The sequence below is a fragment of the Melanotaenia boesemani genome, chromosome 18, assembly GCF_017639745.1.
Source record: "Melanotaenia boesemani isolate fMelBoe1 chromosome 18, fMelBoe1.pri, whole genome shotgun sequence".
NCBI lineage: Eukaryota > Metazoa > Chordata > Actinopteri > Atheriniformes > Melanotaeniidae > Melanotaenia > Melanotaenia boesemani.
In genome coordinates this window covers 9,951,646-9,969,011 of record NC_055699.1, presented here as the reverse complement: position 1 = coordinate 9,969,011, position 17,366 = coordinate 9,951,646, and the positions used below count along the sequence as shown (strand labels likewise).

The window sequence follows — 17,366 nt, the reverse complement described above, 5'->3', positions numbered from 1 at the left end:
TGCTGCTGAAAGTCTCCAGCCAGGAGATGTCAACACAGATCAAAAGCTCAGACAATCAGACAGTCTTAATTACGTAACACTTTGTTTGACTCCAAGTGGATTTTAGTTCAGTTCATTATATTTTCTATGGCAGAACAAAGCTTAAGCACCAACATCACCAGAAGCAGTCTAAGACTCGAATTCTTCCATATATTTCTGATTACTGCTTCAAAATGGCAGCAAAACACAAAAACACAACCTGTGGAACTGTGAGAAGCCAAAAGCAAAAGTTTCTCTGGACCTTAAAGTAGCACTATGTAACTTTCTGACTGTAAACACCTGTGTTTCTGATTTGTTTTGATGCCACTGCGACATGCATTATGTACATTTCTTCTCAGCAACATCCCGAGGCCGAGAAACCACATTTCCCGACTTTTGCTTCTAGAGAGTTACATGAGTTTCGCTTTACCCGCAACACACACTGTGGTGGATTTGTTAAAGAAATGCAAGAAGATATTGTAGAAGGAAGGGGAAAAAGAAAAGCAGAAAAGGACAGAATAAGAGATCAGACAGGAGTGAAAAACGTACTTCCTGGAGAGAGCTTGGAGAACAAGTAGCATGCAAGATGGATGTTGAATTATCCTTTTTACGGGGTGCCCCGCTGTGAAAATCTGCCAAAGTTGAGTAGTGCTTCTTTTAGGCCTAACCACACTGTTACTTAAAAAAATGATGATCTTTCCTTCTACAATATAAAAGTAAACACCCACTGGGCTACAGGCTCGTCTCAGGACATATCAGTAATAACTATATTTATTTTATTTTACATTGTAAAAAAAAAAATTAATCCATTCACCTTTATTTTTCCATCAGCTGTCATTTCCCTACCTATATAGTTTGGAACCACAAAACTACTAAATTAAGAAGGCAAATAAAAAATAAGTAAATAAATAAAAAAAAATGGAAGAAAAAAATTCTCTCATTAACGATTAATAACTAATTGCTGAATAATTCATCATAAAGACTATTATAAATAAAATGTCTTAAATGTTAAATTTAAAACCAATTTTCTGACTATAAGCCTGAGCTTAAGTTCCTTTTTGTTGTCACTAAGAAAGCAATAGAAAGTGTAAGAACTTCCTCCAAGTTTTCATGAAATAACATGTTTAACAGTTGCTGATTTTTTACCTTCTAATGCACGACGACTTGTCCATGCAGGAGCTGTGGTTTCCTCAGAATCATCTGAATGAAATGGTGAATGAAATCCTAATTGACTTTGTTTGAAATGTAAAAACTGGTGTATGTCCTTTGCAAACCAACACATGTAGCATGCTTATTTTACAGCCTGTTGTGAGCACTATTGCAAACGTGCGCTTTGGTGAAAGGTGCTTTACTCTTCAGATATATTTAACTATCAATTACCTGAATGTGCTCATTGCTTTTATTCACATTGTGGAAAAGCCCTCAGGAAATTTCAGTGACATAGTTTCATTTAGATTTCCACTAACAACTAAGGAGAAATGGGTGCTACAGTACATTTTTTTTATATAATTCAACCCAAATTAAAATGAAAAATATTTTTTTGCCTTTTATGATATATAGGTAAACAAGCCAAATCTGCCAGCAGCCTCTGTCTTCACATAGCCATACTGATTAGGAACATTCCTCTAGTATATTTAGTCTTAAAATTTCAATTACATTTCTCTTTTGCCCTCATGACTAGTGGCGTATCCAGGAAGTTTTTATGGGATGACCAAAATAACTCATACGTGTGGGGTGGCCAATCAATAACTTCAATAACCATCAGGATCATTGCTAACTTTGGTTAGAATCAATGTGTGAAAAACAAGGGTTCTTTGGTATCTGGAAATGAAATAACAGCTTTGAGCCCTTTCCTTTGTCAACAACAAAACTCTGTTTACAGGATTATTTATATAATTTCTAATGGCTTCAAAAATATTTTAAATATCGCAAAACTGAATGTTACTGGATTACTAAGGAATATTATACAGTATGAGATAGGAACTTTAAAGAAAAAACATAAACTAATTGGTATCACAAACACAAAGTGCTTTATCACACAAACTTGTGTTGTCGTATATTCCAGTGTAAACACAGAAAAACTAGTGATCAACCAGTTAAAGTGAAACAATCCTTGTTTTATAGCGGCTGGAATCTACTGGTTGAAATGTGGCTCTGTTTTTAACAACCTTCAAACACCACTACCGTCATAGTCCATGTCTACCCACATTTCACATTAGTCACATATACAGTATTAGCTCTACTGAAAAAAAATACATTGGTAACATTTTTTAATTCAGAAAACAGATTTTTTTTGTTTATTTCATGACTTTCATGTCAAATCAGCTTTATTTGTGTAGCACTTCAAATTGATTAGAGCAACTCCAAGAGTGAAACCAAGAGTTCAGGCTTTCAACATGGTTACCAATATTTCTTTCATAAAATATTAACAATACAGTAAAATATATGATGTACAAATTTTTGGCTTAGGTAGTCACCTATAGTAATAGCAGTACTTTCTGGTAAAATAAATGAATGAATGTTGTATTGTAACACTGCTTTCTATTGCTTTGTGAAACAACATAACTTGTACAGATGGATAGGTAGTAATCATTCCAAACTGGGAACATCCTGCAAGACCTGTGGTCAGGTGCAATTCTAGAATAATGATTAGTGTTCATCACTTAGCACTTCCTACCTAGTTGCTGATTGAAATGTATTAAAAAATAAATAGTTTATAGTCTGCAACAACTTTTTAAATGTATTATTTAAATTCAACGATACCGAGAAGCAAAAAAGACAAATCTGCCAAATCTAAGACACAGTCAGGAGAAGTGTATTTCTTTCTATGACACCTAGAAAACTGTGAAAAATGACACTGTTCTTAAAAAGGGGAAGGTTAAGTGACAGCAGTAAGCACAGCAATTATATATAGTCCAACTTCAGCTGCAGCTGTGTTGTAATTTTCATACTTCAAGTTAAAGTTAATACCAGAATGTGACCCCCAGGTCTCATGAACCGAGAGGTGGATGTGTTAATAGTGCTCATTAGAGCTTGTGTGTTCTTGGGGAGACATTTTCATTTGTGCACAGTGGTGCTTCTCTAATGACAGCCAGGGGGCATGGAGGCCTGAACTCACCCTGCATTTCATCAGCTCATATACCCCAAGGGTATTCGGTCAAATAAAAATCTGCCTGGTGGGGACAAAAGAGTCTATTGGCTAACATTTTACCAACGGCTGTCAAACTGACCTGTAGTGGGAATTACGCTTCACCACAATGGTTAATCAAAAGTAATGGAAAAATAGCAGTGAATTTAGTTGAATTATGTCAAAAACTTTTACTCGTGCAGTGTTTAATTGAGAGGATGCATTGCCAATGATGTGTTTCCTTCTTCTTTCTTGTATGAATGAAGACTTTGTTCATTATTGATCCTTTCAATACAGGGTGTTTTAGTGTCAAATGAGATTTGTCTCACCATTAAGAGAAGTAATTGGCAGAGGCTTTTTCAGTAATTTACTCCCAGCCAGCGCCACATTGCTTTATGGTGAATAATTGCTCCTGTCTGGCTTTCCACTGTTATGGGCCACGTAAGTGTAGAGCTCATGCAGCTAAGGGGACAATGATCTTCAATCCACAGGGCTCGAACTCTCATTTATTCCAATTTGTGGTTGTGTCTTGTTTAAAGCTAAATATCATTTTGGAAAATTCACAAATTGGATGGGAATTCTTGCAAGCATATGAGAATGCAGAGAAACTGTAAATATTTGATGTCGTGAGGTTTTGCTGCTTGCTTGAAGGCATTCTGTCATGATATTATCTCTACAAAAACCCAGATTCAAAAGTTAACTCCTGGCAAGATTATCTTCATAAAGCCAACTTTTAAATCACAACACAGCCTCTTGATGATAAACAGTGACAAGGGAATTATTTGCCAGTCTCATTAAAACAGCCACACAATGAGTTCAAGAGACAAGCTTGTAGCACTATGCATAAGACAGGTGTGCAGACATTTTAATATTATGGAACTGCATCGCTTTCCCCCCAGAGAGCCTGCTTGAATAAGCTCACAGTATATTGATGAGCTGATGTGAGGCTTGCCATTTGTATTAAAGTGGAAAGTTTAATATTTGCTGAAGTCCTGGGTGAAGTTCTTCTTATCCGGGAGGTTATCATTAATCACCGTAAGAGTTTATTACAGAAGTTTATATCTGAAAACAAAATTAAGATCTTTGAGAAAAGGATTTCTCATCTTTTTAATTAGAAAGTACAAAATATTATCACTACATAAGATTTTAATAACATGCTCTTAGAAGCCTGGAATAAATCCATTCACCTTTATTTTACCATCAGCTGTCATGATCATGGTTTGTGTCACGTTTCTGGTTTATGTTGTTGGTTTGCCTTTGTGTTCATGGTCATGTTTAGTTCTGTGTTGCGCTTGGTTTCTACTCGTTAGTTCACCTGGTCTGATTGTTCATTCTCCTCACCTGTTTTTTAGTCAGGTCCTCTGTGTATTTATACTCCTTGGTTGCAGTTGTCCTTTGTCACTTCTTCCACCCTGTTTCCCTGGGGTTTTTCCTTGTTGTGAGGTTCCCAAGTTTCTTGCTTTTTGAGTATTTTCAAAGTTGCTCAGAAAAGAAAAACTTTATAGAGTGAATAAATACAATTTTGATTAATTTAAACCTGCCTATAATTATTATCAGCTGTAGGGCAGGTTTAAATAAATAAAGTTGTATTTATTCCCTCTATAAAATAATTTCACAGCTCAGCAAAAAGACTGAAAATAGAAGGAACTGACATTTTATGTTAATATTTTTTAGGGTCTATGCTCTGTTGCTCCACACCTGTGTCTTTTGTTCATGTGTCTGTTCTTGGTTATTGACTTATGACGTGCATTTGACTGATATATTGCAGGATGGAATTTCTCCTTTAAAAAAAATAAGTGATAATTGTGATTTATAAGTAATAAATAAGTGTGTGGTCGAGCCACTAGTGATCCCCCCCTGTGAGCTGTATCTGTGTTCTCAGATTTAAACAAGTATATTGTTTTGTTTTTTTGCCAGAGACAGTTTTTTCCTGGCTGAATCTAACCAGGGGGAAGAAATAGCCAACTGACTAATTAATTAATCAATTTTTGACAACATAATTAGAAAAAAAAAGTTAAAATTTATAAAACTACAAAAATACATAATCTTAAAAAAAGCTAGCATAAAAAATTATCCCAAAATCTCCTCAAATTCACATCCAAGCTTCTGGTGAACTCTTGGCTGCAGGGTTTTTCCATATGTTAACTTCAGGAAAAATCCTGCAGTCCAGTTTGTAGGAATTCTGTTTTGCTATGAAGAGCATGCATTTTAAACGTAGATAGCTGTATGTTAGGATGCTGGACAGGGTAAAAAAAAAAAAAAAAAAAAAGTTGATAGCTGTATGTTAGGATGCTGGACAGGGTAAAAAAAAAAAAAAAAAAAAGTTGATAGCTGTCCAGAAACATCAGCATGCCATATTTTTAATGTTCGTTGTAAAGAATTTATTTTGTCTTTTGTTTGTGTACACAGATATATAAAACAAAAATTAGTCTATTTATATTAACTTATTTTGTTTATGGCTCAACAGTTAACACTATTCAGACCTTTTCAAAATGCAGTTTGCTGAAAGAGAAGCAGAACATACATTTAAGGGGTAACTTGACACAAAAAAAAAAAAAAATAAATAACCTATTGTTAGCCCTTGTATTGCCACCTTAAGAAGGACAGAAATCTGTAGCCTACCTGGCTGCAGGCCACAAAAGAAACAGCCCTTATGGTAAATTGATGGCCTTGGCTGAGATCAGAGTCCTTCACTGTCTGCTAGCAGTGTCCTGGTTATACATGCCTCACAAATTTTTAGCTCAGCCGTAGGATTTGAATAAAAATGTCATAAATGATTGAACCCTATTCCGATGACATTCGCCCTTCTATGTGTATAATGATTTTGCAGGCTCCTCTCAGTGAAATTCACTCATGATATGACCTTGCAGCATTTCAGTTTCACAAAGGGTAAGGACTTGGGGTTGTGATTTTTAGAAATGTATATGTTATTACTCTTGTTTGGAACTATAAAGTAGTGTTGGATGCTGTATCACTTTGTGTTATCACCTTGTGTTCTGTTAAATTTATAGAGTTTAACATAATTCCTCTTGCAAACAAAAACAAAGCATTCCTGCCATGTCAGAGACTTCCTGACTGCATGCATGTAGAGCTCATTTCATGGCTGTGATTATCAGTTTTGTGCTGTGAAAGTTGTTTTTGCTAACCTAACCACAGGCAGCCGGCACTTGCCGTGACACACATTCAGTTTCCAGAGAAAACACTAATTTCAGCTCATTAGTTTGGCTCTAGTGGTTAAATGTTCAAAGGCTCTTAAAAATGGTTGAATCTGAAGTCAAAGAACAGGAAAACAGGAGATTTTCTACTTTTAAAAGGTGACATCAAATTACGATGCAGTGTTGTTCTCACTATTGTAAAGGTGTAATTAACCTAAATTGTGTTAAAGAAGTCTTCTTCTGATTTTCAAGAGTCTTAATTGCAAATGCAACTGATTGGGCAAAGATCCAGCTTCATTGTTGTTGTCCTCCTTAGCCTGGAAACTGTAACAAGTCAAAAGCTTTTTATTCAATTTTTTTGTCATTAAAGTATAAGTTACATGATAAAGTAATTGTAAGAAGTAGGTCTATTGTGTACTGAAAATCAGTTTTAATTTGCAGGATATCTGTACATGATGTGTTCATTGTATCCCCAGGCGACGCCTTGCTGTGACTTATGGATCGGCTGCTCAGACAACAGTGAATTTTCCCTGATGAAGAAAGAGGAGGGCCATGACAGCAAGAGGGGCAGGGTAATTTGCTCATGTTCATTCATTACCTTCATTAAAGTTTGAGGGGCAGACTTGTGCCCACTGTCTGATTTACTCTGTCAGTCATGGCAATGATCAGACGGATAATTACTCACCCTCCTCCAATCAGATTTTCGTTCATGAATCAGAGAGCGCCCATATGACCAAATAATGGACATTAAAAAGAAAAATGCTAACAATAAGGCATCTGAGGAACTTATATTGGTTGAAAAGCTCCACATTGAAGGAATTAAAGCCATCTAACATAAAATGTAACTTCCTCTGCCTAACTGATTTACACTTTTGTTTAATACATTTGTGGTGTTATAATTGTCCCCATCACACCTCTTTAGCAGGAAATCCACCAAATAAGGCAACAAGGATGTTATATAAAAAAAAAGATTAATTTCATTGCCTTCCTACTGTTTGATGGACACTTTTAGAATATTAAAGAACTCACAGTTTTGCTGAGTGCCTTGCAGAAAACAGATAAGAGGTAACCTCTTAATCATGTGCAAAACCTACAGGGATGAGTGATCACGGTTGGGTAGACGTACAATATGATATGCCCAGTTGTACTTTATTGTCCCTATGGGGAAGATTTTCTTGAACTTATTTGCTGTTTGCATGTCCCAGTCTTGACAGAAAGTAACAGAAACACAACTTGAGTGAAAGAATATCAACATTTGCACAGCTAGTAACAAGCAATTATATGAACACCAGTGTCTCCAGTGGCTTTGACCAATGTCAAGGCATTGCCTTCTTTGAAAACAAGAATATACAATAAATAATTGATCAACCACATGCTTTTCAACATTTCCCACACCCCACACACTCGATGCAATTGTGCTCCTTGTTTCTGATGGCCTTGAATCCAAGCAGGATGTCAGACAGAGAGCTTGATTGGAATTAAGGCTCTGCTGGAGGACCCAGCAGTGGTGGCCACAGGAGGCTAATTGGTCTTTGGCATTTAGCACATTGTCAGTTGAAGCAAACAGATACACATCCCCATGTGTTTTGACGTGTAGCTTTGCATATAGAAAACAGGACAGCATGAGGATAGGATTATTTTATAGTTTCCTACCAGTGCATTATATGAGAACAAACACATTATATGACCTTTTTAAATTGCATCTTCTCTTTAAAACCTTACTTTCTTCAATATTTTTTCTTCTCTTGATAAAATAGATTTTTGTAAAATTTTACTGAAAAACTAGAGTACCTCACAATCCTCCCAAAGGTTGATAGACTTGTAATACAAAATCTTTTTCTCTTTATTTTATTTAGTAGATTATCATTCCCTTTCTTAGTTTAACATTCTTGGTCTAGGACTTTTAGTCTGCATTTATACACTAATAATATTTTTCCTTACAGCATGCTTGAAAAATCTAATCAGGAAAGTTGCTATGCCCTATTTGCAAGGGCCTCCGCTGAGGTCAGCACTGTTTATTGAAAAACTATCACCCCCTTTTTTCAAAACTGTTGAAGATGTTGCCTTGCACTGCCATGACCATCATGTGGAACTGCAATAAAGCTGCTTACTCTTACCACCAAATGTGGAAGCATTGCAGAAGGGCTGCTTACGGCTACCCTGAGATTTCTGCCTGGCACCCTGTCACACAGAGCATTTCAGAACAGAACGTTTTGTTCCCAGGTGGATTTTCCAGTTCGTTCAATCAGGTGGGGACTGCAGCATAAGGGCATTTAAAGAGAACAATAAACCATCAAAAGGGTATTTGGCCAGACCAACTGGGTCTCACGTGCTTGTTCTTTAATTTGTTATAATAGGGATGTGTGATGCTGTAAATAAAAGGTTGTGATTTTCCACCTCCAAGATAAACGTCTCGTTGTCTATGTTGTCAAGTATCACGCGAGTCCCTCTCTCACCTGACGACCTGTTGTCCGTGCCTCCAGTTATGATGTAATGTTGATGTTTCAGAGTAAAACACGACCAAACTTTGTACATAATGTTTTTTTTTTACAATCGACAGGATCCATTTTGCTTTTCTTTGTCTGACTTCCTGTCTGAACAATCCACTCTGCTCTAGATTGACATGGTTTTAAAGAGGCAAAAATAGATTAGCTGCAATTATTTTTAGCGAAGTGGAGTGTCATGAAGCTTCTGGGTTGCTTCTGACACACACATGCCCAGTGTGAACCAAACCATTGCTCCGGAGGCTGTGGTACACATGCACCCGGTGGAAATTTGCCTTGATGCTTCTACAACTCTTCCGTGGCGCTTGCACATTGGTGGATCAGTGGGGTTATTCTGCTACAGCTCTATGATGCATAACCTGCAACAACAGCAAATGGGGAAATAAAAAACATAATTTATTAGTGTTTGTCAAGTTACACAATTAATGTAAGAAGGTCTGAGCAGAATAGATATAAAACCGTGAAATGTTTTTTTTTTTTTATTTACTTTTTTATTATTTTTGTTTTGTCTTCAGCATTTATTCTGGTTTCCTTCAATCTTTTAAAAGTTTTAGTACATTACTCATTAAAAATACTTGTTTGAGGTTAGAAAAACATCATCATTAGGTGTTGGAATATGCAGTAAACTAATTTAAGGTTCAAGGTTACATTTTAATATCTGTGGTTAGATTTGTTTTGCAGAAACAATGATAGCATTTGGTATTCCATAACAAAACACACATTAAACCTAACAGACAGGTATTTCATTTGAGTGACAAGACAAAAACAAAAGAACAAAGAAGTGCTTAGTGTTTCACCATTAACCAATAGAGCAGCAGCAAGGATAAGTAAAAAGATAACAATAAATAAAAAATTAGATCTAGATAAAAATAAATAAATGATAAAAAAAAAACACAATAGACAAATATGGGGGAAAAAAACAAGATAAAAACATAGAATTTAACTGTTGAAAACTTTGCTAACATTTTTCCACTTTTGAAATGGTACCACATCTCACAATTGTTACAATACCAGCTTGGAAAACCCTGCACTTTCAAACATGAGACTATGCTGGGACCCCCCATGCTCAACACAGATGCAACAAGCTTCTGAACTAGCATCAGTGTGTGATATGATGGGACTGAAAAAGTCAATTCTTAACACCTTGTGTTGAAAGTATGTGCTGAGAAAGTGGAAAACAATAAGGTTGTCGCATTTACTATGGGGCACAGGAACTCAGAAGAAAGCAGAAATAGAGTTGTCTCATTATTTTCCAGGTGGGCTTCCCAATCCACATGTATTTCTAAGTCTAACCAAATACATTTGAGTGTCTAAACCTAAGAAAGACATTTTTGTTCAAACCTAACTAAACACATGCTGAAAGCAAAATCAGCAATAGCCTTAAAAAATAAAATAACATAAAAATACAGTCACTACATAAAGCAGCAGAGGCAAAGGTTGTAAATAGAGCACATTCTTTCACAGCACACATAGCGCTCATGGGATTTCAGAGCTGTTTGGCTTTGACCTGCTGGCATTTCTGGAGGCAGAGTGGAGCAGATCAGCTCTCCCTGCAGCCCTCCTACTGGGCAACAAGGATCTCACTGAGTCATGTGTGTATGTGTGGACTGTAGTTTCTCTCGTTGTCACCAGTTTCCACAGAGCCTGTCAACTTCAATCAGCTCAGTGTGAGTGGGATCATTAAAAGCATGGTAACTCCAGGCAGCACACAGAGGCAAAGACCAGGTATCAATCTTAAAGTTGTGTAGGGGCAAACTATCTGATTCATATCAAATGATGAAAATAGGTAGTATCACACATTCTTAAAACTCTGAGATCTAACTCTAAATTATCTTCTGCTCAGACTGCTAGTGGCAGCTGGGGATATTATAGCAAAACAAAATTATTTACTCTTCTAAATAGATTTCAGCACAGAGTGCAATATGCACATAATGTGTAGCCTGTAACACCTTATGTTCACAAAGAAATAATGTTTTTAATCTACTGTTTGCATGAAAAAATGGGGAAGTGCTTGTTTTTCCTGCCCATGGCTTGAAAAACTGAGTTAACTTAGCAAAAAGTATTGACTCAAAAGTCTTAAAATCTTATCACACTGCAAACCCTAATACCCTCCACTCACTATTTTCTCTAATGTTGCTTTATTCCATCACAGAGATTGCCAATAGCTCTACTGATGATGTAACTTTGTAAAACATCTTTTAGGCTTTTCATAAAACATTTTTTTGCTTCAAATTCAATCTCTATCAGAAAAGGTTGTTAAGTAAAGTAGGAACTTATTTATGAAGATGATGACATGGACAGCCATCTTTTGCTTTTCTTTTTGCTGACAAAACACCTGATGTAGTTTCAGTTCATTTTCATTCTTCAGTAAAAAATGCCCTTATAACAGCATCTTATGATGCTGTTATTTATCTTGATAATTCATAACGTTCCATAGTGACCAATATGTTTCACTGAGGTTTAAAAAGGATGTGCTGGAAGAGGCATTGTGCCTCATTATGTATGAAGAGGGCGATAGAAGTTAGACTGGATGTCAGTCTGTTCTCTCAAAAGTTCAAATGTCACTATCTTTAATTAATGGATCTTGTTATTTGGATAGTGGCACTAAAACCCTGGAAATAAATTCAAATCACGCTGCTGTAGAACTTCCTGGAAAACCTAATCTGGTAAACCTTTTGGACTCCTGCAGATAAACAAATAAATGCCATAGGTTAATGATAACCATAACATTTTAAGTAACATAAAGGATGAATAATGCTTCTAATATAGAGTAAATATACTTCTACTATGGAATATGTATCTCTATTATTCTTTTTAGAAAATGTAGCCAAAAATTCATTTGTTCTCACGACATCAAAATCAGCATGGACTTTATCGTGTACATGCTTATAGATCACCATCTGGCCAAGAAAATTTCATTTAGTAAATCACTTTTTATAACTGGTGAGTTTTTTTTTTTATTAAGGACAAAGATGGAGGTCATACAAAAGACTTCTGAAGGAGCATATAAAAAGAAAGATTTTTCTAATCAGTTTCATTACAGTGTATCAGAAGTAGTTCTCTTGTGGTTGTTAATGCTTTCTTGGCCATGTATTTAGTTTCATTAAGCTGTGTCCACCTGCCACATTTTTTCAGCTCATTAGCAGCTTTTTACTTCAGGCAGCTACTTAGCCTTGCAGTAAGTGTAACATGATAGCCTCACGGGAAAATAGGTGACCAGTTGGGCTCTGCAGAGGAGATGTTGTTGCTTACATCTGAATACCAAGTAGCATATAGGTTCATCCTTTCCATTTTAAACCTGCAGTGTGACATATGGTAATAACCCATACAGTGCAGCTGTTTGGTATCTCAGATTATTTAGGCAAAATTATATATTTTTCTTTTAAAGTACAACTCTCTAGAGTTTGAAGGTAAGATCTTCTTGCATACATACTAAAGAACCAATATTACTACACCTGTCTTCTTCCAGGCTAATCTTTTATTTTTTGTCAGACTCAACCAGTGGTCTGAAGAATTTATGCCTCTCAAAGAAAACATTAGAAGCATCCAGTTAAGGACTAGACAGCAATCATTTCATCAAGGCTTTAAAAGAAAAGAAGATGCAGCACAGTCGATTCACATGCATTCACTGATGTAATAACAGCATCAATCCACTAAACCCACACACGCCTATCCATTCAGTCAAGGCCCAACACTCTCTATTGATCTGACCACTAAAGAATGTTGTGCATCACAATGCTCCTATTCACTTCCATTCATCTCTGCCAAAACGATGTATTGCAGTTATAAACTGCAGAAAGAAATAAATACTGAGAAAACTGAGTGAAAATTAATAAAGGTAAATAGCTTATCAGGCTGTTAACTCCCAGCTATACAGCCCATACTCCATGCACCTACAGCATGCTTCGAAATTTCTTAGTGGGAGATAATCTTAAGTTAAACAGCTAAATTCACTGCACAGACATTGCCTTCAAGTTCCTTGAATGTAACGTTGTCAGATAACGCTGTAGTTAGCCAGCCTTAATAAAATCCTGATTTTTTTGTTACAGTCTAAAATACTTAAGGTACCATAAATTTACATGAGGTGTGAGTTTGCTCTTTTTCACTCACAGTTGTTTTTATGCTTAAAGATGTCCAGAAAAACATGCGAATGACAACATCTTTATTGAGAATTCAGCACTATAATACAGTTATGATTTTAACTAAATTTCTCAGAATGTCTAATAAACAAATCCATAGATATGGACTTAAATCCAACATCTCTTCCTAAATCAGTCCGAATGCAGTGGAAGACAACCTGCCTTAAGACCAATTGCCCTAACATCACACATCATGAAGATCCATTTATTAGTGGCCCACTTAAGTAAGCAAAAAAAAAAAAAAAAAGAAAAAGAAAAAAAGAAGCAGTTCTCATGATCTATTGCGATGTCATTATTATCCCAGGGCAGGGGTTGACGGTGTCATTATCCAGCTGCTTCAGTGAACCCACTCCCATTTGGGTAAAGCAGAAAGCACTGTGGTGATCATGTTCCTCCTTACTGTGTTTTACACATTTCACCCAACAAGAAGCTCCAGATAATAGGAGTGGATGCCTCCACAGCCACCTGACAAAACTGTAAAGGTTTGAGAGTAGGCTGCAGAGGGAAATTTTCTTAAAATGCAAAGCAAATCCTGTCTGTGTAAACATGAACTGAAATATTTTGGCAATGATAACATTTGTCATGTCATCTTTGCACACTCAGACCCTGTTTACACCCACAAACAGCATGGCAACAACAACAATGGTGGACCTCTGTGTTCTGTTTGTGCTGCTGAATCTTATAATGCTATTTTGGCCTCTTAAAGCAAAACCTGCTTTTTAGTGTAACATTTATGCTGTCAGAAAAAAACACATAGATTATATATGCTACATATCCAATACCTGCGCTGGACTTGTGACCTGTTCAGGGTGTACACTGCCTCTCACCTGTGAATTACTGGGATAGGGAATAAGGGGTATAGAGAATGGATGGATGGAAATAATCTATACACCTTTATAAAAATAGGTTTTTATGTCTTTAGGTCTGATGAGGATGTAGTGTACATGTGGGGTGTGTTGTTGCAAAGTTTCACCACCCACTACTAGCCTAGAATGCACACTACATTATTTCCAGTCATATTTGCATGTCCAGTGTGGCTGGAGGTAGTTTTCAATCTGCTGTTGTCTAACAAAACAGCTCAAAAAACGCAAAGGGAAAAATTTGGGGTTTTGCATGGAAACAATAAGGACCTGAGAGGGTGGTCACAAGCACAGGAGTCCCACATTTCTCTTTAGCTTAACATCATGATTTGGAATGAAAAAAAAAAGACCCATTACCCTTTCTAAACAAAACTTTGTTATGTAACTAAAAACTATTATGTATGTAACTATTGTGCACCAGTACCCCTCTTGGATGTGCAAACTAGCATCTATTTTTCAAGGACACTTTCCATAAAGACACTGAATGTGACATGCTGATAGACATAAATTAACAACACAAACTCAATAAAATGCTAAAGATGATTTATATTTGGTTGATTCTCGACTTGAAATCCCATGCAGGAAAACAAATAATGTAGACACACTTTTGGATGTAATTACTGTGAGCAGGCGGGAGGGAGGTGATTAGAAACAAACCTGTTCAGTGAACCTGGAACATCACTGTATTGGACCTCAGGTGTTTTTGACAGTTATTAGAAGGATCAGCTGAGCTCACTGATCAAGGCCCAGAGCTGCAGTGAATCCCCGTGCTATCTTGTTTCTCAAATTTGATGGCGCTGGAATCTGATCAACAGAAGAGCGCATCTACCTGCCAGGTTTATTTTGCTGTGGGAGAGTTCTTATAATTAGCCTAAATGAAAAGAGTGAAAATACAAACAACTAAAAATCACCTTGAACATGCAATACAACACTCCAGACATATTTAGAACAGAGTAAACACTGATAATGACATGTATGTTTAATACCAATATCATTATCAAAAGGAAGCATCAAACAGAACTGTATGGAAATCACATAGAACAAACTGAACAGGATTCAGAGCAAAACAACAGCAGATCAAGGTTAGCCTTTTGTTGATGAAAAGAAAATGTCTATTTACGTATATATACCTCAGTATTCAGAAGTGCGGCTCCCAACAGTTGAAAGAAGGAATGAATTATACAAGCAGGTTTTACTGAGCAGGTGTCCCTGCAGTAAGAAACGACCTTAGACATGCACAGGTGACTCTCTAAAGTACTGCTGCGCTCTGTAGGCTTTGATGCCTCCTGCACCACAGATGAATACCTCCGTGGTATCATCAGGCCAAGAGATCAAAGGCAGTGATGTTATTCTAGATGAACAAGATGCAGTTTGTGAGTGAGCTAGGATAAATAAGACGTATAGTTTTTGCACTGCTAGCAAAACATGTGAAAGTACCAATGTGCAAACAATGGAAAATTTCAACAATCAAAAATTAATAATAACTGACACTATTGTTGTAGATTAAAAGGGGGTCCTGCAGAAAAAGTTTGGCAAGCAATGGTCTAAAGCTTCTAGGTGGTAATTTCTAAAAAAAAAATTTAAAAAAAAAGTGTGTATTGCCTGGATGAATCTATAACTATCACTGACTTTGAAACCATTCTGAATATCAGTTATCATCACTCCTATTATTATTATTTCACATTTACCATCTACTAAGCCAGAGAGTGTTTATCCATTATAATAATCTGAATATCAGATTATCCAGGGAATCTCATCTTAAATTTGCCCAGAGGCTTTTCTTATGTTTATCATTGTGGAGGGGTTTATTTTAATCACTGACTCCATATAAAAGATGGATGTACCATTTTACTTTCAACATAGATGCAATAAGGAAGTACAATCCAACCGTTAGATACTGAGGACTGGCTAAAAACAAAACAAAAAAAAAAAAAAAAAAAAAAAAAAGCAAAACAAACAAACAAAAAATTCTCCAGATGTAACTTATTGTTCAAACATGGCTACTTGCTGTGTCAAAAAACATAAATTAAAAAAATGGTGGCAGCCAAATGCTGAGGATTTAAAATGCCACATCATAAATCACAGAGCGACACCATGGTGATTTAACCTTCCTATGGATTTTCATGATTTTGTTTCCTAAATCTTATAGAGCACTTTCGTAGCCCAAAGTGAAGTGGTGTCTAAGGAACAAACAAAAGTCATAAAGTAACAGCCACTACATGTGACATAACCCTCATCTGCTGGATGAAAGTCATGCATTTAAAAGCCTTTTAAGACTATGACATCAAAAAAGGCTACTGTTATGAAGAACCACACACAAATAGATTGGACTTACGAGTTTTAATAATGAATAGATCTCACACAAAACTTCTTACGGATTGAAGACAGAAGCTCTGGAGTTTTTGCTGCAATCAGGTGAGTCGGGACCGGAAAGGGGAGAGAAGGAGAGTTTGTCTGTGCTAGAACGAGGTCTGACAAGGAATGACTGTGGAGCTGGTGAATATATGGCTGATTGGGTTAAATGATCACAGCTGATGATAATCAATACTCAGAGGACTGAATGTGGGAATGCAGGGAAGGAGTAGGTGTGTCTGTGGCAGAGCCTGGTGCGGCTGTTACAGCTTCACACTGGACATAACAACTTATGACATACACATTTAATGAAATCAAGTTCTTTTTGTGTGTGTGTGACAAAACACATCTTTCTGATGTAAATGTATGTTGAGTTTGTCAAATGATTTATTTGCCAAACAATACACTACGACAGAAGCCATTAAAGTTATAAGACTAGAGCTGACAAAAAATAAATGTTTTGCTGCTGTGGTGCTTTCAAACACAGTTGTCAATAATATTTTTGATTTTACAGTGGAAAAAAAAGTTTAATTTTGGGAGGCACAATATACTTTTAATTAACACCACTCTACACTAATTCAGATTAGATTTAAATTTAGGAATACCACATAAATCTTTCACATTTTAATATTTTTGCATGGATATTGAAATTCCTGTTCTATTTTAAATAAAATATGCCAGTGTAAAGCAGTGTAGAAAAAAAATATAAACAAAGAGAACAAACAAATAAGACATTTAATATTGATGCTTTCCTTTAAAATTAAACCAGTAGTTTAGTACTTTTGTCTTTTCATTAGTAAAACTTATCAATGGTGATAATAATATAAAATTGACATTAATGAGTTGAGTTGATTTGTTTACTGAGGTTCTTTGTTGACACACCAGTGTCACTTCCAGTGAGCTGAATTCATACTGTCTGACAGTCAATTTTCACTTTAACTGTTTTTCGGCTGATTAAAATTGAATGCAGTGGATGGCAGAGAGGTCTTTACAACAGCATTGGATGTAATAAATCTTACTGCCATTTTAGTGGCTTCTTCATACTCATGAGTTGATTCCCGCCTTTTAAAATGCACCAGACAAACCAGCTGCTGTCCATCAGCACTGTGCCAGTGTCTCATTTATAAAGATTGTTGTTGTAGTCACCAAACAAGTTTTCTCCTACATAGAATACACACCATTTATCTCTTTTCAACATATTGACCTGATAA

At 36.1% G+C, this 17,366-nt stretch overlaps 1 pseudogene; it reads right to left on the bottom strand.

The window, feature by feature from the left end:
- Positions 1-17,366, bottom strand: part of LOC121629213 — a 40,164-nt pseudogene that overhangs the window by 12,931 nt on the left and 9,867 nt on the right.